The sequence below is a fragment of the Narcine bancroftii genome, chromosome 3 (genome assembly GCF_036971445.1).
Source record: "Narcine bancroftii isolate sNarBan1 chromosome 3, sNarBan1.hap1, whole genome shotgun sequence".
NCBI lineage: Eukaryota > Metazoa > Chordata > Chondrichthyes > Torpediniformes > Narcinidae > Narcine > Narcine bancroftii.
Genome location: NC_091471.1, coordinates 24488332 through 24514098, shown reverse-complemented (window position 1 = coordinate 24514098; position 25767 = coordinate 24488332). Strand labels below are relative to the sequence as shown.

The window sequence follows — 25767 nt, the reverse complement described above, 5'->3', positions numbered from 1 at the left end:
ACGGGGAAGTGAGGGGGAACTGGGAGTGGCCTAGCAGAAACTGGAGAAATCGATGTTAATGCCAGATGGAATATTAGGTGTTGCTCCAAGTGGTCTTGGTCTGGCAGTGCAAGAAGGAGGGGGGAGCAGAATTGAAATGGTTGGCCACTAGAAGATCCCTGTTAATGATGAGGACAGAGCAAAAATGCTCAGTGAAGCAATCTCCCAGTCTGCGTCCAGTCTCTCCGATGTAGGGAAGCTCACAGCGGGAGCACCGGATGCAGTAGATGATTCCCATAGATTCACAAGTGAAGTATTACTTCACTTGGAAGGACTGTTTGGATCCCCAAACAGGGGTAACAGAGAAGGAGTGGGTACAAGTGTGGCACTTCCTGCAGTCACAGGGGAAGGAGCCAAAGGGACAATTAATGGGAATGGATGAGTGGATCAGGGAGTCACAGAAGGAGTGGTCCATGCAGAGAGTGGAGCAGAGGGGAAGATGTGACCAGTGATCATGTTGTTGTTGACAGAAATTGCGAAAGATAAAATGTTGGTTGCGGTGGCTGGTGAGGTGGTGAGGTGCTTCTAGGGGCAGAGAGGGCCAGGGCCGATAGGTGGGAAATGGAGGAGATTGTGTGTAAGGGCTGAGTTGGTGGCAGAAGAGGGAGAGCATTGTTGTTGGGCTCCCACTGAGGGAGAATGGAGAGAATTGGCCTGCTATGTGGACAGCAAGTCCCAGGATCACAGCATGTGGGCTCAGGCTCTGGGCTTGCTTCAGTGAACAGCACTCAACCAGCCTGCAGAAAATCCCCTTTATCTCATGGTGCAGAGGTGGCCAACCTTGCTTAACATAACAGCCACATACAATAAACTTCAAATGTTAGAGAGCCAGAAGACATGAGATTTAAAAAAATTACATACAGGTTTTTATTCTTACATGCACATTTTGTTAAAACTTTTATGTAAATATTAAGAAATACATGTACATAATAATATTTATTCATGCATGTAGTTTTTAAACTGCTAATTTGTATTAGCTTAATAATCAAAATGTACACATACCATATATACTTGTGTAATAGCTGAAATTAGTGGACAAATTTTTAGGGTAAATTTAAGGGGGCCTATTACATGTGTACTACTTTTGACTGTGTAAGACCCTGCATTTTTCTGGGGCATTGAGAGCTTGGATGGGTGGGTGGAGTCTAGGTGAGATTCCACAGTCGGGCATTGGGAGCTCCGGATGGCAAGTGACTGGGGTCAAAAATAGGGAGGATCAACTATTACACACGCTTACATGGTATAAATATCATATACTTTCAATTGCAAGCAATGCCCACCAACACTACCATTGTGAGCACTGGCTCGAACAATTCCTGTCTCAGCCAACATATATCCATGAGCCACACATTATATGTCAAAGAGCCACATGTAGCTACTGGCAAAAACTGGACCTTCCACTGCCCTTAGTACTGAAACATCCTTTTGCGTAAAGGTCTATATTGCAGAGAGATTCGACACTGACCCTTAATAATTGGGCTCACAGATCAGACAAAATATCCATCCCACCCTGGATGCAGGGGTGCTGTGGTGGGGGTGGGGGATGGGGGGGGCATTCAATTGGCAATGCAATGTCTACAACGGACAGTAGGGATTTCTCTTGGGAGGAGATACTTGTAGTAAAAACACACAAAAATGCTGGAGGAACTTAGCCAGTCTCGCAGTGACTGTAGGAGTTAAAGATATAGTACTGAAGTTTTGGGCCTGAACCCTTTTTCAAGGACTAAGCAAAGAACAGGAAGATGTAAGAATAAAGGCTGAAGATTGGCCAGGGGAGGAGTCCAAAATAACAAAAGTTGTTAATTGGATATGTTAAGATGAGAGGTGAGAATTGATTTTTGCTCTGTGAAAGGAGACAGATGGAAAAGAGAATGAGGGTGGGGGTGGGGGAGAGAGAGAGAGAGAGAGGTGGGGAAAGTTGACAAAGGGTAGAAGAAGGGGGAAGGGGGTTTAATAGAAACCAGAGAAGTTGATGTTAATGCTATCCAGTTGGACGGTGCCCAGATGAAAGAGGAGGTGGTGTTCCTCCAATTTGTGGATGGTCTCAGTCTGGCTGAGACCATGGACGGACATGTCAGCAAGGGAATGGGATGGGGAATTGAAATGGGTGGCCACTGGGAGATCCACTCTATTGCAGTGGGCAGAGCTGAGGGGCTCAGCAATGCGATCTCCCAACCTGCATCCAGTTTCTCTGACGTAGAGGAGACCACAACAGGAGATGACCCCAGCAGATTCACAAGTAAAATGTTGCTTCAAATGGAAAAACTGTTTGGGGCCCCGAATGGTGGTGAGGGAGTTCTAGGAAACGTTTTAGCTTGCGCTATGCAGAAATTAAAAAGGGGGTCACAGTATTTGAAACTTGTAACAAAAGTGCTGACCATATCAGAGTTAATGCAAATTCTTCCTCCAGATGCATCTCCCAGATGGTCTGGCAATTGAAGCATGCTGTAGAAGGGTGACAAAGAAATCACATCTGAATGGAAAGCGATGTGAATCGGCCAACATCCTGCAATTCCATAGGCAGCTGCTTGGTGGCAGCAGTCCCATCAGTCTGGTGCCAAGGCTCAACAAACCTCGCCAAATCCTTCTCCAAGGCAATGGGGGATGGATACAAAAATGTTGGTCACGCAAATAATCTCCAAATAAATATCTCGTGATCCCATTCCACTGCACGCTGAATGAGGCAGCAGCAGGGTCTTCACCCTCCAATCCCACTGTTTGCTGTAACTTCTTGCAGTAGTGTGGCCAACGTAACACCCTATTGAAAAGGGATGAATTTCTAGGAAGGTTGAGTGAGGTAGAAGGTTCAGGAAGAAGTGAAACAGAGTGCCACAGCGATTGTCATTGTCACAATTACACACAATCACAGCACTGTCCCAAATCGTTAACATCTGTGATGGGGTCTGAACTCTTGCCTCAGGATTACCCGTGGCACTAACTAAACTGCAGCACAACCGAACTAAAAGTAAATATAATTTAACATCTGCTAATGAGCAGGTAAGACTTGATAAGAGACACTGCTAACTGCAGATGCTAGAACCTGGAGCAAAAAACAATCTAGTGTGGTGGCCCGCCACGGCAGTGATCAAGCCGGCACTCCACGCAACCAGAGGTCAGCAGCCGGCGCAGCGACACTGGCGAACCGGTGGCTGAACAGCAAGGGCGGCTTAAAGGCCAACGACCCCAAAATGGCACTGGCCAACAGACAGGGACAGTGTGCAGGGAAGAAGGGAAATTACCCGTGTGTGAGAAACCTGCTTTTGTTATGCGGGTCATGACGTCAGTAAAAGGGGGCCACGGCAGGAACGGCACGAGTATAGAAGTCGGGCCTGAGCCCCAATAAAACACAGAGCTTAACTTGACTACACTAGGTGTGTGTGTATCTTCTTTTGAGCAACGCCCGGCTGCACTAGTAAAAGCACAAAGCTGGGGAAACGCAGCAGTGTACTTTAAAGAGCCAAAATAAAGATACATAACCAATGTTTTGGGCTTCAGCCCTTCATCAAGGTAGGAGAAAAATGTAGGCAGGTGTCCAAACAAAATGGTGGGGGTTGGCAGGGGATGACCCCAGACCCACAGGCAGGAAGTAATAGATGGATGAGGGAGGGAGGGCACACCAGCAAGCAGTCGGGGTGGGTGGGGGGGGGGGTGGTGGTGGCTCTGTAAATGGAGAGGGAAGGGGGTGGGGAGCTGGAGGAAAGAAGACAGAAGGATAGGGAAGAGAGGGAGAACAGGGAGTGGCCTAGCAGGTCTATAAGAGATATTGGAGCAGAAATAGACTATTCAGCCCATTGAGTGTGCCCTGCTGAGCTGATCCATTTTCCCACTCAGCCCCACTGCCCGGCCTTCTCCTGAGATTAATGCCATCCATTTGGAGAGTGGACAGAGGGATTTTATTATTCACATTTTACTCCTCTTACACCAAAAAAAACCCAAACCTGCTTGGAGGAACTCAGTGGGTTGAGCAGCACCAGTTGGGGGTGGGGAGGAATTGCCAATGTTTCGAGTTGAAATGCAACATCAGGACTGACTGTGGGGAGGGGAGAGAGCCAGTATCCGGAGAGGTGAAACTGGAGCATTTCGGAAAGGCACCACAGAAATAGGCAGGGGTGATGATTAACATGAACGGGGGGGCGGGGGGGACAAACTGGGAGATGAGGCAGAGAGAGATTTGATCTCAGTGTTTCGAAGCAGGGAGTGGAGTTGATGCTGGAAATTAAATTACACCGTGAGCTGCATAAATACTAAATGGTGTGAAAGTAATCCATTTTTAACAAATTAATTCTGCCAAAAGTAGAACGGAAGATCACACATTTAGACTTTGCATCGAAGTATCACACTGTAATTTCGCACTGGTATAATTTCATTCACCTGAACGCTCTCAAAGCACTGCTGCAGACTAGCAAAACAAAAGCCACCCCCTTTCATGACTTTCTACAGAGATTGCTCTTGATAAACAGGGAATTTATACATTCATACATCATCTAAGCAGCAGTGCTGGCAAGCCCCTGCCCCATTTTCAATCAATATTCAGAGCATAAAACACGGTCGCCTTTGAAACAACTGTTCCTTTAATCAGTTCATTCTCCAAACAGAATATAATCTTGCGATAACTTGTAAGGATCCTTCGCTCAAAAACCAATTACTTTGCTTTTTCTCCTTATGGTGTAAATAAATTCTTGAAACACTTCTAATAAAAGCTATAGTTTTTAAAAATTAAAACTGGGATCTCTCTCAGATGCAAATCTTTACGCTTCCGGTATTTGCCTACACTACTGGGCTGCAGGAGATCAGGATTGGATATGATGTCATGTATGCTCTTTGACAATAAATTTGAACTTAATTTTAGTACAGGCATTTGTGCAACACTCCTGTGAGGAATGGGATTAAGACAATCAATTACGTTCAGAGGCTCCTTCTGCCCATGGTCCAGCTCACAGAGCTGCTGCCTCCAGAGACGTGGGTTCAATCCTGACCTCCGGTGCTGTCTTTGTGGAATTTGAACACTTCTCTTGCAACCGTGTAAGTTTCCACTGGAAGATTGATAGATTGTAAATAGTCCTTGGTGTGCAGGTGAATGGCAGAACACAAGTGAATTGTGGAATCTGGGCAATGTTGACGGGGACTGTATGCGAATAGTGTAAGTAGGTGCTTGATAGCCAGCTTGTGCTCAGAGGGCTGAATGGTCTGAATGGTCTATTTGCTTGCTCTATGACTCGAATTCTCCTGCCAACACTGAAGAAGTCTCTGAGAACCTTCCCCATTCTGAGACATCACTGGTAGACTCTGAGGACTTTGGTCTCTTTCAACTCAATTTGCAGAGTCTTAACTGAATGGAGATGATACTGGCATGGGGTTGGGGCAAGCAGAGATGGTCCTTTGTTGACCCAACGAAAGGTCATCGTATGGTCATCAAGGCACAGCCAGAATAAAGTGGCCCAACACCACTATCTCCCACACATCAGGATTGTTTAGCAAACCTCATCAGAAATCCATCCTCCGCACCTCCCCCCCCCCCCCCCCCACCCCTTCACCTCCCTGGCAAACACCACTCTCCAAGGTAAATAGAAATGTCTGACGTAAAGTAAAACCTCCGGTATCCGACACTTACAGGGATTGGTAGATGCCAGATAAATGAATTTTTTGCTTGCTTGAGATTGTGTTGCGTGGATTGGCAAACTGACTGCTGGGGTGGGGGGAATTTTAAACCTTCCCATTTTTTTACCTATTTATTTTCTGCAATTTCTTTGCCGGTTTCTTGAATTCCGGATAATGGGAATTGTACTGAACTGGGATTCTTTTTCTCTCTTTTGATTTATTCCTGACAAAGGGGCCAGACCTGAAACCTTGTTTGCCTTTTACCTTCTATGGATGCCACATGTGAGTCTGTGTTCCCACACCCCTTCTTTCCCCTTTCTCTTCCTCCCACCTCTCCTCAACACCCCACTACAATCGCACTGCCTGCAGTCGTGGACATGGTAAACACGATATATGCAAAAGTACAGAAATATCTCGGGCAGCTCAGGCCCCCTTACCCTCCGGGCCCCTGGGGTTCAGCCTACTCAGCCTAATGAGTATTAATCCGCCACTGTTTAGGGGAGACATCAGGAGGTAAGTTTTTTTTGCACAGAGTAATGGGTGCCTGGAATGCATTGCCAGAGGTGGCGGTGGAGGCTGGAACAATGGGGACATTTAAGAGGCTCTTAGACAGGCACATGGATGAAAGAAAATAAAGGTTTAAGAGGTAAGGAGGATTTAGATTTTTTTTTGGTTGGTACATATGGTACATAAGATCATGGGCTGAAGGGTCTGTACTGGGCTGTTCATCTTCTTCACACGGATCAAATTCCTTGAGGGATGGAGGTCTTCCAAAGTATTGCGGATGTTTGACTGGAAGAGAGGAGATGAATAAATGGAAGCTGGCTCTGGATGATCAATGGGAATTAAGGGATTAATCTCAGTTTGCATTGAAGCCTGCTGATTTGCTGATGTCAAAGTTTAAACAGGGGGTGAGCGGTTTTGACCTCTCAGCAACTAATGAACCTGCCTGTGATTCTGGGCATAACAATGCTGTCCTGACCTTGTAAAGGTAGGCGGGGAAGGAAGGAAACATGATCATCAGGTTTCAGGTGCAGCAGTGAGAAGGCAAATCCACAGTGTAATCGATCAAGATTATAAATATTTACTTGATGTTTGTTGCTGTGCCTGACACTGTAATCCTTTGTGTTTACCAGCTTAATGCAGTGCACAACTCAGCAGAAAGGTGGATTTATAAAGTTACAGAGCAGTAAGGGGACTGTAAATTTAAATTTAGACATCCGTAAGTGAAAATGTTATTGCCTTACATCTTGGCTGTTCCCAATGTTAGCAAGAAATCCTTCCCACTGCTGTTTCCGTGGAACATTCACTGGTGAGACATTCAGACTCAGGGATCATCTCATCCGCACCTGATAACAACCACGGCACCACAAAGTCAATGAAGCACTTGGTCTGAACCAAGGTGTTACTCAGGTAACACCGTCCCTCCTGAATTTATAACAATTTCACTTTTCTCATCTTGGTCTTAGAATGAACTTCTCTACATCTAGTCACTGGCGGATCATTCAGACCCAGGGACCATCTAATCCGCACCTGATAACAACCATGGCACCCCAACGTCAATGAAGCACTTGATCTGAACCAAGGTGTTACTCAGGTAACACTGTCCCTCCTGAATTTATAACAATTTTACTTTTCTCATCTTGGTCTTAGAATTAACTTCTCTCTTTCTTTCTTTTTTCTTTGGCTTGGCTTCGCGGACGAAGATTTATGGAGGGGGTAAAAAGTCCACGTCAGCTGCAGGCTCGTTTGTGGCTGACAAGTCCGATGCGGGACAGGCAGACACGATTGCAGCGGTTGCAGGGGAAAATTGGTGGGTTGGGGTTGGGTGTTGGGTTTTTCCTCCTCTGCCTTTTGTCAGTGAGGTAGGCTCTGCGGTCTTCTTCAAAGGAGGTTGCTGCCCGCCAAACTGTGAGGCGCCAAGATGCACGGTTTCAGGCGATATCAGCCCACTGGCGGTGGTCAATGTGGCAGACACCAAGAGATTTCTTTAGGCAGTCCTTGTACCTTTTCTTTGGTGCACCTCTGTCACGGTGGCCAGTGGAGAGCTCGCCATATAACACTATCTTGGGAAGGCGATGGTCCTCCATTCTGGAGACGTGACCCATCCAGCGCAGCTGGATCTTCAGCAGCGTGGACTCGATGCTGTCGACCTCTGCCATCTCGAGTACTTCGACGTTAGGGATGTAAGCGCTCCAATGGATGTTGAGGATGGAGCGGAGACAACGCTGGTGGAAGCGTTCTAGGAGCCGTAGGTGGTGCCGGTAGAGGACCCATGATTCGGAGCCGAACAGGAGTGTGGGTATGACAACGGCTCTGTATACGCTTATCTTTGTGAGGTTTTTCAGTTGGTTGTTTTTCCAGACTCTTTTGTGTAGTCTTCCAAAGGCGCTATTTGCCTTGGCGAGTCTGTTGTCTATCTCGTTGTCGATCCTTGCATCCGATGAAATGGTGCAGCCGAGATAGGTAAACTGGTTGACCGTTTTGAGTTTTGTGTGCCCGATGGAGATGTGGGGGGGCTGGTAATCATGGTGGGGAGCTGGCTGATGGAGGACCTCAGTTTTCTTCAGGCTGACTTCCAGGCCAAACATTTTGGCAGTTTCCGCAAAGCAGGACGTCAAGCGCTGAAGAGCTGGCTCTGAATGGGCAACTAAAGCGGCATCGTCTGCAAAGAGTAGTTCACGGACAAGTTTCTCTTGTGTCTTGGTGTGAGCTTGCAGGCGCCTCAGATTGAAGAGACTGCCATCCGTGCGGTACCGGATGTAAACAGCGTCTTCATTGTTGGGGTCTTTCATGGCTTGGTTCAGCATCATGCTGAAGAAGATTGAAAAGAGGGTTGGTGCCAGAACACAGCCTTGCTTCACGCCATTGTTAATGGAGAAGGGTTCAGAGAGCTCATTGCTGTATCTGACCCGACCTTGTTGGTTTTCGTGCAGTTGGATAATCATGTTGAGGAACTTTGGGGGACATCCGATGCATCTATTTGCCAAAGCCCTTTCCTGCTCACGGTGTCGAAGGCTTTGGTGAGGTCAACAAAGGTGATGTAGAGTCCTTTGTTTTGTTCTCTGCATTTTTCTTGGAGCTGTCTGAGGGCAAAGACCATGTCAGTAGTTCCTCTGTTTGCGCGAAAGCTGCATTGTGATTCTGGGAGAATATTCTCGGCGACACTAGGTATTATTCTATTTAGTAGAATCCTAGCGAAGATTTTGCCTGCAATGGAGAGCAACGTGATTCCCCTGTAGTTTGAGCAGTCTGATTTCTCGCCTTTGTTTTTGTACAGGGTGATGATGGTGGCATCACGAAGATCCTGAGGCAGTTTACCTTGGTCCCAACAAAGCTTGAAAAACTCATGCAGTTTGGCATGCAGAGTTTTGCCGCCAGCCTTCCAGACTTCTGGGGGGATTCCATCCATACCTGCTGCTTTGCCACTTTTCAGTTGTTCGATTGCCTTATATGTCTCATCCAGGGTGGGAACCACATCCAGCTCTAGCCTTAGGGGCTGTTGAGGGAGCTGGAGCAGGGCGGAATCTTGGACTGAGCGGTTGGCACTGAAAAGAGATTGGAAGTGTTCTGACCATCGGTTGAGGATGGAGATCTTGTCGCTGAGGAGGACTTTGCCATCTGAGCTGCGCAGCGGGCTTTGGACTTGGGGTGAGGGGCCGTACACAGCCTTTAGAGCCTCGTAGAAACCCCTGAAGTCGCCAATGTCCGCGCTGAGCTGGGTTCGTTTGGCGAGGCTAGTCCACCACTCATTTTGGATCTCCCGGAGTTTGCGCTGAAGATGGCTGCATGCGCGACGGAAGGCTTGTTTCTTCTCTGGACAGGACGGCTTTGTAAGGTGAGCCTGGTGGGCAGCTCGCTTCTTTGCCAGCAGCTCCTGGATTTCCTGGCTGTTTTCGTCAAACCAGTCCTTGTTTTTCCTGGAGGAGAAGCCCAGTACCTCTTCAGTGGATTGCAGTATGGTAGTCTTCAACTGATCCCAGAGGGTTTCAGGGGACGGGTCCGTGAGGCGGATTGCATCGTCGAGCTTTGCTTTGAGGTTTGCCTGGAAGTTTCCTCTCGCTTCGTCTGACTGCAGGTTTCCAACATTGAACCTCTTCTTGGAAACCTGCGAATTAACTTCTCTACATCTAGCTTAAACCCTTCCACGTAAACACACAACGCTGGAGAAACTCAGCAGGTCAAACAGTGTACTTTATGTAGCAAAAATAAAGATACATAACCAAAGTTTTGGGCTTGAGTCCTACATCAAGGTATGGAAAATTTTTGGTGGGTATCCAAACAAAATGGTAAGGGGGGAGGGTTAGTGGGACGAGCATGGTCCCAAAGGCAGGAGGTGATATTTGGAGAAGGGAGGGATGGCACAGCAGCAAGCGGGGGGAGGAGGGATGGCTCTGTGAATAGAGAGAGAGCGAGGTGGAGAGCTGAGGGAAAGAAGACGGGGCAAGGGAAGGGAGGGAGAAAGGAGAATCTTGAATGATATTGGCACTTGGTTGCTTTCAGATCCTTGATCACTCTGGTGGTTTGGACAGGAAAATCAGGCTCAAATCCAGTCCTGTCAGAAATAACAGGTTCTCAAATGAGGCACTGAACTGAGAATGGTTTGATCTTTCAGGTGGGTTTAATGTATCTGAATGTCCCTACATGAACATTATAGAAACTAAATCTAGCCTGTCCCCAGGTTACAAATGCCCAGCTTGTGAACATCCCCACCTATGTACGAACAAGCTCCCTGTAAAGTCAAACGTACAAAATACATCTATATGTTAGTTCCTACAAATGGCTGAACTAGTTTGCTCTCTCCCTTTCCCTCTCCACTTTCACTATTTGTTCTTTCTAATCACTTTCTTTCTGCATTTGACGATATTCATTGCAACACTGGAGGAACAGTGATTTTTATTTCCCCCTGTATCTTCTGACTTTACCGATAAAATCTACTTCTGGATGTTTGTAAAAATGGAACCTGTCGTTAACCCTTGGATGGCCTGCATCTAGGCATTACCAGCCTGCTGCCCGTGGGATCTTGCTGTGCACCAGTCATCTTCTGCTTGCAGATCGCTCAACAAAAGCCCATCGAAAGCTTTAGAACATCCAGGAGTTTAAAATTTAAAACCAAGTGACTCTTTCTGTTTCATTTTCCACTGACCTCGGTGGCAGTGATTCCTGACCCAAAATTATTTCCCCTTGCGACTTTTTCCAATCGGAACCAGATGCTGCAGAGGATTTACTTTCTCTTTTAAACTGTTGGCACTTCAAGTTGAAATGTTCAAAATTCTAACTGACCTCTGTCTAAATTTGCAGCAAAAACACATTTTTTTGAAGTTAATTACTTTCTTCCTGGCAGGAATCCTTCACTTCTGATGTGACCTCATGAAATGAAGGTGACCTCTGCACTCTAGGTCACATCTCCTTTGTCCCACACTGCCCCAAACCTGGAGCAGATCTGGATAGGATTAGTGGACTAATGAGTGGCTTCCTGCCAATTGTACAACCCAGGGGGACAGGCAGAAAATCTTCTAATACCTTTTACCAATGAAGCAGATTTTTGCTTTTAGTTAACGATTAAAGCTTTGCATGACATAAAAGCTGATCGATTGCAAAAGAAGAAATCCATCAATTCTGGTAGGAAATCACAGACCTTCTGCCATTATTTGCTGTTCTAAAAAGTACGTTTTTTAAGATCAGAATCAGGATTTATTGTCATTAACAAGTCACGAAGTTCAGTGTTTTGTGGCAGCATTAAAGTGCAAATATACATAACCATCTTACGACATTACTCTAAAAAATAAAATAATAATAAAAATAATGGTGCCCGAAAAGTCAGGCTATGTCTTTGGTTCATTGATTATTCATGAATCTGATGGCAGCGGGGAAGAAGCTGTCCTTGTGCCGCTGAGTGCTTGTCTTTAGGCTCCTCGTGCATTTAAACAATTCCTTTTTCGTGATAAATACATCATGGGCATTTCATGGGGGCAGAAAAGGTACTGAATGTATCACTGAGCTACACGTCTGAATTGAGAGGTTGCTGGTCCCCTTTTCTTAGGAGAGGTTTGAAGCAGAATCTTTAAGATAGTAAAGGCGTGGATTCTTTCTTGGAGAAAGAAAATTGTCATGGAATTGCAGGAATGCTATCCGATGAGTGTTTCCAATTCCCTTCTTAAGATCAGAATGTATCCACTGCAAAGAGGATCTCCTTAAACCTGCTCTGGATTAGCCTATAACTTGCTTAAAAGTGGGATCTGGGCCTTCATTGGCTTCCTCCACCAACAATTTAATTTCATCCACTCTCTGTCCAGCCTGATCCCGTGCTTTCCTCTCGGAGTCCTTGCATTGCTGTGTCAGATTGCAACAGTGAGTATTGGCATAGGGGAGGAGGGCATCTCAATAGAGATCGATTCTTCCTTCTCTACAGGAAGTCAGGTGCCTTACACATCAATCTCCCACTCTCAATTTTAACTTAAAGCATTGTATATCATGGTCCATCGCTGAAAATGCAGGTCAGCTAATTAAAATCCACAAACAGGGAATTTCTGAAGCTCCGCTTGGCAGGTAAGGTTTCCTGCGTCACCTTTCTGACATGTGACATGTTGCAATTCCTTCTAATGACAAAACTCCCAGTGGACACTAAAAATAGGAGATGAGTCAATTTTGGGAAGTGGTATCAAGTAAACATGCAAAGAGCTGTTTACAGCACTTCTTTTCACAAGAGCACAGAGAAAAATACGCTAAATGTGGACAGGATAGGGGTTTCTGAAGCTCACAGAGTTAATGGCGAATCAAAGACTTTCTTTGTCTGGCCAGATTTATTATATGCCATAACAATGATCTATTTTCAAACCAACACAGAAGCCTCCTTTAAAAGGATGTGCTAAACCTTTGAGATCCAAGAGCGAGGCACAGCAGTGGGAACATATTCCCATAGCAGTGCATTAAATTGTCCGATCTAGGACATCTCCATTGTGAGTCCCACTCCATCAGGCCCACATTTCATGATGAATAAGACATTTAGATAATTTCTCCTGTTCTCTATTTATCATCTGTCCATCACCAGTTCACAGAGTTACAACCTCACCTATCTATGGACATTCTTCCCACAATGCAGCAGCATGGTTTATGTAGTGCACAACGCTGTTACAGCACCAGCGATCAGGACAAGGTTTCGAATCCCACACTGTCTGTAACGAGTTTGTACGTTCTCCCTGTGTCCGCATCGGTTTCCTCCCACCATTCGAAACATACTTGGGACTGTAGGTTATTTGGATGTAATGGGGTGGCAACGACTCATGGGCCGAAAGGACTTGTTACCATGCTGTATGTCTACATTAAAAAAAGTCAACATGCACCTGATCTAAACAATTTGTTCTTGGGATATGGGTGATGGTCTGGTTTATTGAGAAGATGAGAATGGGCCTTCATGGTAGCAATTGCCGTTGACAACTAAAGGGACTTTATGGTCACGTCGGAGTGCAACAAGAGTCAATGAAGCTGCATAACACTGAAGTGAAACCAAGTAAGAGCAGTACCACCAAACTGGAGAGCACAAGAGGTGGGGAAATATGTCAAAGTTTGCAAGGGGATCAAGGGCAAACTTCCAAGATCATGGTTACAGAAGTTATCGGGATGAGATACAGATTACTACAGACAGCAACCTTGCACTCAACGTTAGCAAAACCAAGGAGCTGTGGACTTCAGGAGGAAATCAGGAGAACACGAACCAGTCTCCATCGAGAGGTCAGCAGTGGAGAGGGTCAAGAACTTCACATTCCTGGGTGTCAACATCTCTAAGGATCTGTCCTGGGGTCTCCATGTTGATGCAATCACGAAGAAGGCTCGCCAGCCATATGTTAGTAGGTATTTGAGGAGATTTGGAATGTCACTTAAGACTTTCAAATTTCCACAGATGTACCATGGAGAGCATCCTGTCTGGTTGCATCATGGTCTGGTAAGGAGGTGCCAAGGAACAGGACAAGATAAAACTCCAGAAGGTCAGTGACATCACGGGTAACAGTTTTCACTCCATCGAGTACATTTACAAGAGGTGGTGTCTCAAGAACGCAGCCTCTATCCTCAAGGATCCCCACCACCCAGGCCATGCCCTCTTCTCACTGATACCTTCATGAAAAAGGAAAAGGAGCCTGAAGACGAGGACCTAGCAGCACAAGGACAGCTTCTTCCCCTCCGCCATCATATTTCTGAATGGACAATGAACCATAGACATGACCTCACTTTATCCTTTTCCTTGCACTATTTATTTTTGAAATGTGATTTATAGAAATATCTGCAAAGTAACGCAAAACAACAAATATTGTGACATAGTCATGACAATAAAGTTTGATTCTGAAATTAAATAAAGGGCTCGAAATTCTCAGCAGGTCGTGCAGCAACCGAGAAGTTAACGTTTCAGGAACTGCATTCCTAAGGTCAGGCATCCTTGTTCTGCACATCAGCTGTCATAACAAGGGTACTCAGAGTGAAGCTACAAATTCTGGAGCTGAAGTGTTTTGGAAACAAGCGGCAGAATTAAAATGTTAAGACTGCAGGCCAGGTGGCATCTGTCGACACGATTCCAGTCAATAACATATCACCAGAAAGTATTAGTTCAAGAGAGGGTACCAGCCCCCAAATTTTTCCATTCAGAGACAGGTGTTCTTTGCAAGAGGATAGTTGATCAATGTTGCTGAAGACATTACGGTAGTCATGGAGGTTTATAGCTCAGAACCCAAGCCCTTCAACTGAACTTGTTCATGTCAACCAAACCAGTTCCTTGCGCGTGCCTCATTTTTTTGCATTTGCCCTACATCCCTCTAAACCAGTGGTTCCCAACCTTTTTTATGCCCCGCACCCCTAAAAAATTTTAATATGTTCTCGCACCCCTTAAAATAATGATTTATTTAAGAATAAAGGTGAAGGTGACCAAAACAAATTTGTATAATCAATTTTTAATAATATATAAACATAAATGAAATATATGGAAAAGAAAAAATATTGCAACAAATTAAAAGTTGCATAAGCCCTACAAAAAAATTAAATTTTCATCCATGCATAAAACTTCTTTAAAAAAATTAAAGAACTAATGTTCAAATGTTCATAAGCCAATTTAAATTTAATGACTCTTTTGTTCCTGTTTATTGCTTAAGAGTTTTTCAAAGCGTGGCACTTTGTTGATAGCAGGCCACGTGTCTGCCTGGGCACCCAAGCGATTTCTAGATTTTGTCTTGATTGACAAAAGGGCCCTAAATCCAGACTCGCATAAGTATGTCGTCGTGAATGGGAAGAGCACAGTTAGTGCTTTTTCACAAAGTCTTGGAAACGTGTCCATTCCCGAACTCCATTATTGTTCCAAAGTTTGGCTTTCAAACTGCATTTCAAGAACACAATTTGTGTGCAGTTCAATAAGATCTTCCTTCAGCTCTTCATCATCCAACATAATATCCAAATTGAAGGATTATGGATTTATAAAAAAAAACTGAAATGTTATCTAGCACCCTTGGTTGGGAAACCCTGCTCTATGTAACTCCCTCTAAATTTTTTAAAACATTGTTACTGTTACCCACTTCTGCAGATTCCTTTCGCAATTCACTCAATACGCCCACCACAAATGCGTGACATTTGCCCTCACCTCAAATCTATAGCTTTCGCCTTCCCTCCCTGCAAAAAAGACCAGTCACTGTTTCTAATGTCCCTCATTATTTTATAAATCTCCATTAGGTGCCCCCTTACCCTCACATGAATCAGGGAAAAAAGCCTAAGCTTATCCAGTCTAACTCTAATACATCCTCGTGAAGCTTTTTAACAACCTTTCCAGCTGATTGACCCCTCCCTCCCCCTCCCTCACCTCTTGTAGCTGGGTGTTGAGAAATGTACACAATCCTCCAAGAGTGGTCTCACCACCATCTTGTCTAATTAGATGTAATGTGATGTCTCAACTCTTGTACTTGGTGGCCTTGACTGATGTGAACCCCTTCTTCACCTCTGTTCCGGCTGTCTTGCCACTTTTGGTGTATCCTTAGGTTGCCCTGCCCCACAAAATGAGCGGCATGGTTAGTGTGGCGGTTAGCTGACACCACTACAGAGCCAGCGACTTGAGTTCGAATCCAATGCTGTGTGTAAGGAGTTTGCATATTCTCCACACGTCCTGCGCATGTTGCCTCCGGGTGCTCTGGTTTACTCCCACATTCTAAAGATGTACTGGGTTAGTAGGTTAATTGGTCACAAGGTTGTATTTAGGAGGTGCAGCCTCGTGGACTGGTATGGCTGTTACCTAACTCCAAAAAAAAAACTCACCCAGGCCCTGCCATTTACTAAGGAAATGCTTTCCACTTGACTGAGTTAAATCCTATCTGGTCATTCCTTTGCCAACTCTCTCAACTGATCTGGATCCTGTTGTAATTTGAAATAGCCTATAATCACCAATTTTGGTGAATTACATACTATGGTTTGTAATTATTGAGGTTTTGAGGTTTTTGCCTCAATGGCTAGTTCTTTGGCTCCACATACAGATTACCAGATACATATTACCAGATGGATCTTTAATACACTTTTGTTCTTTAACTTAATATAACAGAGCATTATAGCACAGTACATGATGTTCTGCCAGCCTATGTAAACCTACTCCACAAGAATCTCATTTTCCCTACTTCACACTTATAACCCACAACATACTCATAGGATAGCATGGTTGGCGTAATGGTTAGTGCAAGGCCATTATAGCACCAGCAATCAGGACTTGGGTTCGAATCCCGCGCTGTCTGTAAGGAGTTTGCATGTTTTCCCCGTGTCTGCATGGGTTTTCCCCGAGGACACCGGTTTCCATCCATCCTGGGTTAATTGGGTGTAACTGGGCGGCATGGTCTTGTGGGCTGAAAGGGCCTGTTACGGTGCTGCTTGTGTAAATTTAAAATATACATTGCAAATTCAACGCCATTCCCTGGCGGAGTCTCAGGAGGAGGAAATGACCCATAAACTTTTACCATTGGGACTTCTTGCTAACCTTTGGAGAGGTGCAGAATTCTCAGGCTCAGCTATGGCTGCACTCTCCTGCCACGTAAACACTTGATCCCCATATGGTGCCGAGAAAGTGTTCCTTTCACCACCCATGGGAGATAGTTGTTCAATACAGACTGTAAAGGCCTGTTTCCGTGCTGTAGTGTTCTATGGTTCTAATAGCAACAAACTTTCTGAGGTTCTACAGAGTGGAATGTAGTTCAAAGTTAGCCTTCAACACCATATATGACTGCCTTGTCCAATCAGTCTGGACTGGAACTCAGGAGCAAGGCGTGCTCTTCAGAGAGTTTCAAGGCGAACTTGGCTGATGGAACATTCCAGCATCTGCTGGGTGGAGATGATTTCCATTCTTCATGTATCTTTTCCATGTTCTTTGTCAACCAGCCAAGAAGCTGAGTCTTTGGAACAGTAGACTCAGGCTTACTTCACAACATCACTGTCAATCTTCCACAGGAGATTTACTGATTACACCAAGGTCAACATCTTACTTCACTCCCTTCAGATGTTCTGGAAAAGCTTGTTGATGAAGAAAAGAATTAGACAGGCCATGTCTGTTCCCTGAGGAACCACTGGGTGGATTCAGCTGTGTAATTTTACATGACTTAATGCTCATGTCCTTTGGGAAAGCCACGTGTCCAGATAAACAGCTCACCAGATGCATGGTAAGGACCAGCAAACCTCTGGTCTGCAGACGCCTCTGCAAACACCATGGGCTGTAGGTTTCACACCTTATTGATGAACAGAGTAGAACACTAACTATGTGCCATGACAAAAAGAATACAGCAGCAAAATAGTTGAATTTGAAATAAAAACCTGTGATTGAAATGGTGACATGGCACCTCTATGAATTGGAGAGAATGGACAGCAGTCAAAAAGACTTTTCCTGCTGTGGTGAGACTCTCAAATGGATCTTTTACTGGTAAAAGATGACAGCTTTTCCCTGTTTACAACTGAACATTTCTCCGTACACTGCACCATGCCTTTGTACATTATTTGACTGATTGTAACATTACTCCCTACACTGTTGTTTATTGAACAGGGAACATCACAGTACAGGCCCTTCGGCCCATGACATTGTGCTGATCCATGTAAACCTATTTCGCAATGATCTAATCCTTCCCTACCTCACACCCATAACCTCTTTTTTTTCTTACGCCCATGTGCCTATCCAAGCGTCTTTTGAATCTCCCTATTGCACCAGTCTCCACCACCACCCCTGGCAATGCATTCCAGGCACCTATAATTTTTTGTGCAAAATAAATGACCCCTGACGTCTCCCCTAAACTTTCCTGGACTCACCTTCAAAAAATGCTTTCTCCCACTTGCAACTGTTGCCTTGGGAAAAAAAAATGCTGGCTGTTCCCCCTACCTAAGGCCCTCATGATCTTGCATACCTCCACTGAGTCACCTCTCATCCTTTTTTTAAATTTAAAAAAATTTTTCACACTATGAACCATATTAACCAAAATACACACAAATATTTTCCTCTTGAATATACACAGTGTTATTTTCTCCCCTTTTCCCCCCTCCCTTCTGTAGAGCTTGTCGAAAGAACCAAAGACTTGTTGATCCAAACCAAGGCTTTTATTAGCAAAAGACAGGAGCTCTTCACAGGTGGCCGACCAGTCCGGAATGATCCGACCTGGCTAGGGACACAACCCTTTAAGGCCCAGACAGTAGGCGTGGCTTAGCTCTCAGCCAATCGCTGTAAGCACAGTCTAGATACTGTAACTATATACACTATATACATTGGTGATAGATCTGTACTATCACACCTTCCCTCCCTCCTTCATCCTTTAACAGAGTGGAGAGAAGCCCAGAGGAAGTCGTTTGAAAAAAGGTCCAGAGGATTTGGGATAAAATCATAATAATAAATAACTGAAAAAAGGCTCAACCTAAACAAAAGGGGAAATATAAACAACATGAGGGCAAAGTAACATAATCTTGGGAGAAACTGAGAAATTTGAACTTAAAATATGTTAAAAGGGAAGTATTTGTTGGGTGCACAAGCAATCGAGAAAGATTGAAGACAATGGACGACCACCAGGAAGACAAACCCACACGAAATAATGCGGATCTGACGAGTTACTCATCGGTTCATTAATGTATTAAGACAGGAAAGTATTGCAACACTGTGAACAATGCAGAATCCAACCCAACCACATTCCAATCCTCATCCCCACTTCAGACCCATGAGTCAGCAGAACTCCCAAGGTACACTTGCAATGGCAGGTCCTAACTAAGTTACTGAATTTGGAGGGATAGAGCCACAGCAGGTAACAGTCAACAAATAATACACATACCAACACAATACCAGGCCAATGGAATCTCAGCGGAGAGTGTGGTTGCCATCAGTTATGGATAAAGATTTGTGCTAATTAAGATAAAGTAATACATTATTTTTGAGCCGTCCAGTGCAGGACTAGAGCTCTGCTGGGATAGAAATGAGTAAAATTCTGATGGACTGGCACACATACTTTGGTGATGTCAGACTCCAGGTTTTATGGAGTATTGGATGTTCTTTCTATTAATATCCAACACAGATGCTGTACATAATAATATTGAACTTTCCAGAGCATGTGGGGAGTTTAAATGGCAGGTGAGAATCTGGTCTCCAATCAGTTCAAAGGAAGCATAGACACCAGGGACCGTGTGTGCTTACAGAGAACATGTGAACTGTGTACTCAAGAGAGTTTAAAGCAGTGGTTCTCAAACTTTTTCAGGGTGCTGTCCCCATGGCCTCTGGGCCAGATCCTGAGCACCTCCCCCCATAAAACAGTGCTGGGGAGTGGGGGAGGTGGTAGCGCTGAGCGGGATGGGGGTTAGTGGGGTGGTGGTGTTGAGAGGGGGTGTAGTGGTGGTGCTGAGGGGGGTAGAGGTGGCACTGAGAGGGGATGGTGGCATTGAGAGGGAGTAGTGGTGGCACTGAGAGGGAGTGGTGGTGGTGTTGAGAGAGGTGTAGTGGTGGCACTGAGGGAGTAGTGGTGGCACTGAGGGAGTAGTGGTGGTACTGAGGACGTAGTGGTGGTGCTGAGAGGGGGTGGTGGCAGCATTGAGGGGGGTTAGTGGTGATGCTCAGTGGTGGCACTGATGGGGGTAGTGGCAGCACTGAGCAGAAGGAGGGGTAAGTGTCGGTGCTGAGTGGAGGCTTAGTGGCAGCACTGGGGGTTGGTGGTGGCAGTGGTCCTGAGAGGGGGTGGTGGTGGGGGCACTGAGCAGGGGGTTATTAATGTCAGTACACTTGGGGGCTACCAAGACCAGCTCTCGCGAGAACGCCTTTTTGCTGTTTATTTTGCTAAAACTGTTCACTACTGGCCAGAAAGATCACGATACTGGCTCCTTCGTTAAACTTTGTAGCAAATGGAGTAATAACAAATCTGAACGTATGGAACACCCACTTTTCCCTCACCACCTTCTGACTGGTCCCTTTACCCTCACCAGGGGTGGGGGGACGGGAGGCAGTGTCCACTTTTGGAATCACTAGTTTAAAGGGATTGTGGGATCAAGGTATGCAGGGTGTTTAAACGGAACATGGAAATAAGCGGCCCAGTGTGTTTACAGGGAACATGGAAATCAGCCACCCCGTGTGTTTACAGGGAACATGGAAAGCAGCGTCCCGGTGTGTTTAGAGGGAACATGGAAATCAGGGTCCCTGTTTGTTTGCAGGGAACATGGAATCCAGGGACCCAGTTTGTTTAAAAAGAACATGGAAACCAGGGACCCCGTGTGTTTACAGGGAACATGGAAACCAGGGACACTGTGTGTTTACAGGGAACATGGAAACCAGGGACCCTGTGTGTTTAAAGGGAACGTGGAAACTGTGGACCCAGTGTGTTTACATGTTGATTAAATTCATAGTAAGCGTTTCGAGGCACTCAGCTCTGGGCCAATATTACAATGTTCCAGATCTCCTCAGTCTTGTAAAAATGGTCACACCCTTTTAGGCCTCCCCTTACCTTAGCCCACATCCAGCAACAACTGCGTTTTGGCCTCCAAATCCTCACTAAATATTACACTTAGCTGCATTTAAAATGCTGAACTATCTTTGATGGCCATTTTGTTTAGACTAGCCTGAGGACAGTGTGGCTCACTCGTGCTCCATCTATGCATGCTGCTGCGGTTCCACTGACGCACAGAGATAAAGAGAATTATGTGTTCGGCTTGTCACAAACTTGTTCACAGTCAGAGTTTCTGCATCTTACAGGACACCTTCGCTCTCTTAATATCATCAAGTCGCACAGCAAGGCTCAGGCCCTTTGGCTCATCTCGTCCATGCTGAGCTAATTGACTAATCCCACATGCCTACGATTGATCTGTCTCCTTATAAACCCTGCCTATCCATGTATCTGCCCAAATGTCTTTAATTAAAAAAAAATTAGACATTCAGCATGGTTACAGGCCATTTTGGTGCACGAGTCCGTGCTGCCCAATTTACACTCCATTAACCTCCACCCCAGTACATTTTGAATGGTGGGTGGAAACCGGAGCCCCCCAGAGAGAATCCATGCAGACATGGGGAGAATGTACAAACTCCTTATAGACAGTGCAGGATTCGAACCCGAACCCGACTGTACAGGTGTTGTGCTAACCCAGTGGTTTTCAACCTTTTTCTTTCCACCCACATACTACTTTAAGTAATCCCTGTGCCATAGGTGCTCTGTGATTAGTAAGGGATTGCTTAAGATGGCAGGTGGGTGGAAAGAAAAAGGTTGAAAACCACTGTTTTAATCGTACCTCATTGACTCGTCATGTGCACGGTTTCCTAACTCCAAAGGAACTGGGCCAATGACAATTTTTCTCAAACAAAATATTTCAGTAACAATTGGGTCTAGAGCAGTGATTCTCAACCTACCCTTCCCACCCACATCCCACCTTAAGTAAATCCCTTACTAATCACGATGGCATAGGGATTACTTCAAGTGGTATGTGAGTCCCGCATCGGACTTGTCAGCCACAAACGAGCCTGCAGCTGACGTGGACTTTTACCCCCTCCTTAAATCTTCGTCCGCGAAGCCAAGCCAAAGAAGAATGTGAGTAGAAAGAAAAAGGTGGAGAACCATTGGTCTTAATGCTATGCCAACTGTGCCACTCTTGTGAACATCATAGTTGTACGGCAGTTACTCTGAGTGAAAATGTTGCCCCTCAGGTCCTTTTTAAAATTCTCCCCTCTTGCCTTAAACCCTTTAGTTCTTGAATCGTCAACCCTGGGAAATGTCCTGTGAGCATTAATTTGACCACACTGTTCACGATGGATACACAATGCCAACTATCAGCCTCCTACCGCTAACTTCTCAGGCCTTTCCCTAAAACTCAACCGCTCCAATCCTGGCGACATCCTGGTGTTTCTCCGCTGCACTCTTTCCAACTTATTGAAATCTTCTTGTAGCCAGGCAACTAAAACTGCACACATTACTATCAAGTGTGGTCTCACCAATGCCATATATAGCTGTATTCAATACCCTGCTCAACAAATGCAAACCTGACAAACAAATTCACTTCACTCTATCCACAAGGGTTGCCACTTTCAGGGAACTGTCTTCCTCAGACCCTTCTCTCTTCTGCAGGACACTTTCTGTCCAGGACTCCACCACTTACTGTACAAGTTCTGCCCTGGTTTGACTTACCAAAGTGCAACACCTCACACTTGTCAGAGTTCTGTGGTTGGCAATCAGTGGTTAGTGCAGTGCCACAGGGATCAGTATACAAAGGAATCAGTGCTGGTCCCACATCTGTTCACAACGTACATAAGTGATTGGAGGGGGGAGTTGTGTGTAGTGTATCTAAATTTGTTGATGACACAAAACTGAGTGGAAAAGCAAACAGGGTGGAGGGCACTGAGAGTGAGATCGGGAGAGGTTAATTGAGTTGGCAAGATGTGACAGATGGAGTCTGTAAATGCAAAATCATTCACTTCATAAAGAAATGATTTAATTAAATAATGAGAAATTGCTGCATGGTATTGAGCAGAGAGACCTGGAGTGTTTGGTCATTAATCCCAAAAAGTTAGTTTTTGCTGCAGTAAATAATCAAGAAGACTAATTGAATGCTGGCTTTCATCGCTCAAGGGATTGAATTAAAATTTAAAAAATTTTTAAATTTTAATTTAGACATTCTTTCTTTGGCATGGCTTCGCGGACGAAGATTAATGGAGGGGTAATGTCCACGACAGCTGCAGGTTCGTTTGTGGCTGATAAGTCCGATGTGGGACAGGCAGACACGGTTGCAGCGGTTGCAGGGGAAAATTGGTTGGTTGGGGTTGGGTGTTAGGTTTTTCCTCCTTTGTCTTTGGTCAGTGAGGTGGGCTCTGCGGTCTTCTTCAAAGGAGGTTGCTGCCCGCCGAACTGTGAGGCACCAAGATGCACGGTTTGAGGCGAGATCAGCCCACTGGCGGTGGTCAATGGGGCAGGCACCAAGAGATTTCTTTAGGCAGTCCTTGTACCTCTTCTTTGGTGCACCTCTGTCTCGGTGGCCAGTGGAGAGCTCGCCACAAACACAATCTTGGGAAAGCGATGGTCCTCCATTCTGGAGACGTGACCTACCCAGCGCAGTTGGATCTTCAGCAGCGTGGATTCGAAGCTGTCGGCCTCTGCCATCTCGAGTACTTCGACGTTGGTGATGAAGTCGCTCCAATGAATGTTGAGGATGGAGCGGAGACATACAGCAATGGTAACAGGCTCTTTCGGTCCACAACCCGGTGTCATCCAATTGACCTGCAAGCTCCCAATATGTTTTTGAATGGTGGGAGAACCCAGAGCATGTGGGGAAAACCCATGCAGACACAGGGAGAATGTACAAACAGTGTTGAATTTGAAACCCAGTCCCAATCACTGGTGGTGTACCAGCGTTGTCGCTAACCGTGCTTTTTAAGCAGTGCAGAGGAGGTTCAGAAAGAAAATTTGCAGATGCTAGGGTCAAGTGCAAATACTGGAGAAACTCAGCAGGTCAAGCAACATTCATGATAAGTTGAAGGTAATCAATGTTTTGGGCCTGAACCCTTCGTCGAGAAATAAGTACAGGCTGACACCCAAATAAAAGGGAGGAGAAATTTTCTCTGCCCTCTTTCTATTTCACTGATATCTTTCCTGGAGTTAGGTGACCAGTACTACACATAATGCTCCAAATTTGGCTTCATCAACTTCACCATAACATCTCAACTCCGGTACTCAATGCTTTGATTTATGAAGGCCACTGTGCCAAATGCCCTCTTTATGACCTTATTTACCTGTGACACCACTTTCAAGGAATTGTGAATCTGTATTCCCAGGTCTCTCTTTTAGGCTGCATGCCGCAGTTTCCTACTGTTGGCCATGTATGTCCCACACTGGTCTGTCCTCCCAAAGTGCAAGCCAATGTAGGACATACATGGCCAATGGTAAGGGACTCTGGTTTCCTCCCACCGTTCAAAAACATGAGGGTGTAATTGGGCGGCACAAGCTCATGGGCCTGATACTGTGCTATATGTCTAAATTTAAATATAATTAAAAAAAAAATTAATTCAATCCTTTGAGCACACTTGTCTGCATTAAATTCCATCTGCCATAAAGCCTTCCTCGCCTGCCCACTTCACCCCCAATCTTTGTGTCAAGTACAAATTTGCTAATTCAATTTACCCCGTTATCACTGATATATTGTAGATGACACTAGACACAGTTTTCTGGGATTTTCCTTTATTCTTTCATCTTGTGTCCCCTTTTTGTATTCCTGATTAAATCTCTTTATCACAAGTAAATATAAAAATGTCATAAAAGGTGCAAGGATGCTTTTCATAGCACCAAACCTGAGAGATTCCTCTCAACAGGGAATACCCAGTCAGCTCTTTCTGTTGACTGGATGAGATCTCTGAATTGACAATGGTTTCGATGGTAAGCTGACCACAAATGTTTCTACACAAAGGCCCTACAGCAATCAAATCAGTCAGAAATTTCATAAGTAAATTTTGACATATTCAGGGAAAATACAAAGCTGATCCCATGGGTTCAGCCTCAATCTCTCCAGCTCCACAGCATAATATAAACAAAGGATGTTGAAATACAAAACCTGATGGACCTGACCTTGTCGGTGCACGATCATGTTTCACTAGCAGAAACCTTTCTTAAAGCGGTCATGGATTGTGAATTATACATCCAGATGGCAAATCATGGGGTGGAGGTCCTGCAGATCTGTGGAGGAGAGGTGGCCTGTGCCAGCGGACCACGACTCACCTGAAGGAACGCAGCTGCCGCTGGGACTTCAGTCGCATCCTCCTCCCCCCCCCCCCCCCCCACCCCCAACCACTCTGGTGCGGAGGGCGGATGGTTGAATTTGGTGAAATGAAGGCGGCTGGATAGGCTGGGCTCTACCTTGGTGCTTGAAAGCCTTCCGCCAGGCGTTCATGGGGCTTCTGGGAACCGGGGGACTTGGGGTCAAGGAGGTGCAGTGGAACCGAGGTGTCTGCAGCCCTCCCACACTCCCCCCCCCCTCGCTGGCCGATGGACAATGTGGGAACCACAGCAACCAGCAGCGGTGGCTGTGGCAGTCAGGTTGAAAGAGGCAGGGCGATCCTCGTCTAATCACCTTCTCTGGATGGACTTTCTGTGCTTGCAAAATGATGCCAGCGTGTGCTGACTTTGTTAGTCTTTGATAGCATTGACTGGTGGGGGGGTGGGGGTGGAGTTGGAGGCTGGTACAATGGGGATATTTATAAGAGTCTTAGATAGGCACATGGCTGTATGAAAGATCTAGGCTGATGGGTGGGAGGTAGGGAAGGATTACATTGTTGTGAAGTACGTTAACACACAGTAGATCAGAACATTATGGGTTGAAGGGCCTGTACATTGCTGTGATGTTCTATGAATGCCATGCAAAATAAAACCTTTCACTGTGTCTTTGTACACATTTATAAATAAATCACATTTTTTGGAGAACTAGCTGCTGTCAGGGGAAGTCTCGTTGCTCCTACAAGCACAAAAAGGAGCCTGTAATCACGCCTGGCCTCGTCCCACCTGCACTGGGAACAGCTCTCTCTTTTCCATCTTAATGATGAACCTGCACACGAAGTGACTGATCTCTGCTGACCTGGCTCCTCCTCGACTCGCTGAGCCTTTTATTTCCTGATTCGCTGACAGGTGGGGCTGCATTGGCAACTGG

At 45.5% G+C, this 25767-nt stretch overlaps 2 protein-coding genes and 1 long non-coding RNA gene across 10 annotated transcripts in view; 2 read left to right on the top strand and 1 right to left on the bottom strand.

The window, feature by feature from the left end:
• The window catches only part of LOC138757005 (pantothenate kinase 3-like), a 130384-nt gene extending 125361 nt beyond the window's left edge, over nucleotides 1-5023 (top strand). Inside the window, exon 8 of one of the 2 annotated variants that reach the window (XM_069923572.1) lies at nucleotides 4889-5023. The gene's annotated coding sequence lies outside the window, so the exon portion shown is untranslated. The remainder of the gene's footprint in view (nucleotides 1-4888) is intronic. The other variant, XM_069923567.1, reaches the window with a different exon arrangement.
• rnf24 (ring finger protein 24) overlaps nucleotides 1-25767 on the bottom strand; it is a 181479-nt gene that overhangs the window by 27797 nt on the left and 127915 nt on the right. The gene's annotated exons all lie outside the window — the stretch shown is intronic.
• LOC138757007 (uncharacterized) overlaps nucleotides 5486-25767 on the top strand; it is a 105332-nt gene continuing 85050 nt past the window's right edge. The window contains exons 1-4 of one of the 3 annotated variants that reach the window (XR_011353273.1): nucleotides 5491-5599; nucleotides 7107-7234; nucleotides 10141-10252; nucleotides 10982-11166. This is a non-coding gene — a long non-coding RNA (uncharacterized lncRNA). Of the gene's footprint in view, nucleotides 5600-7106; nucleotides 7235-10140; nucleotides 10253-10981; nucleotides 11167-25767 lie in introns of those variants that run through there. The other 2 variants (XR_011353271.1, XR_011353272.1) reach the window with 2 other exon arrangements.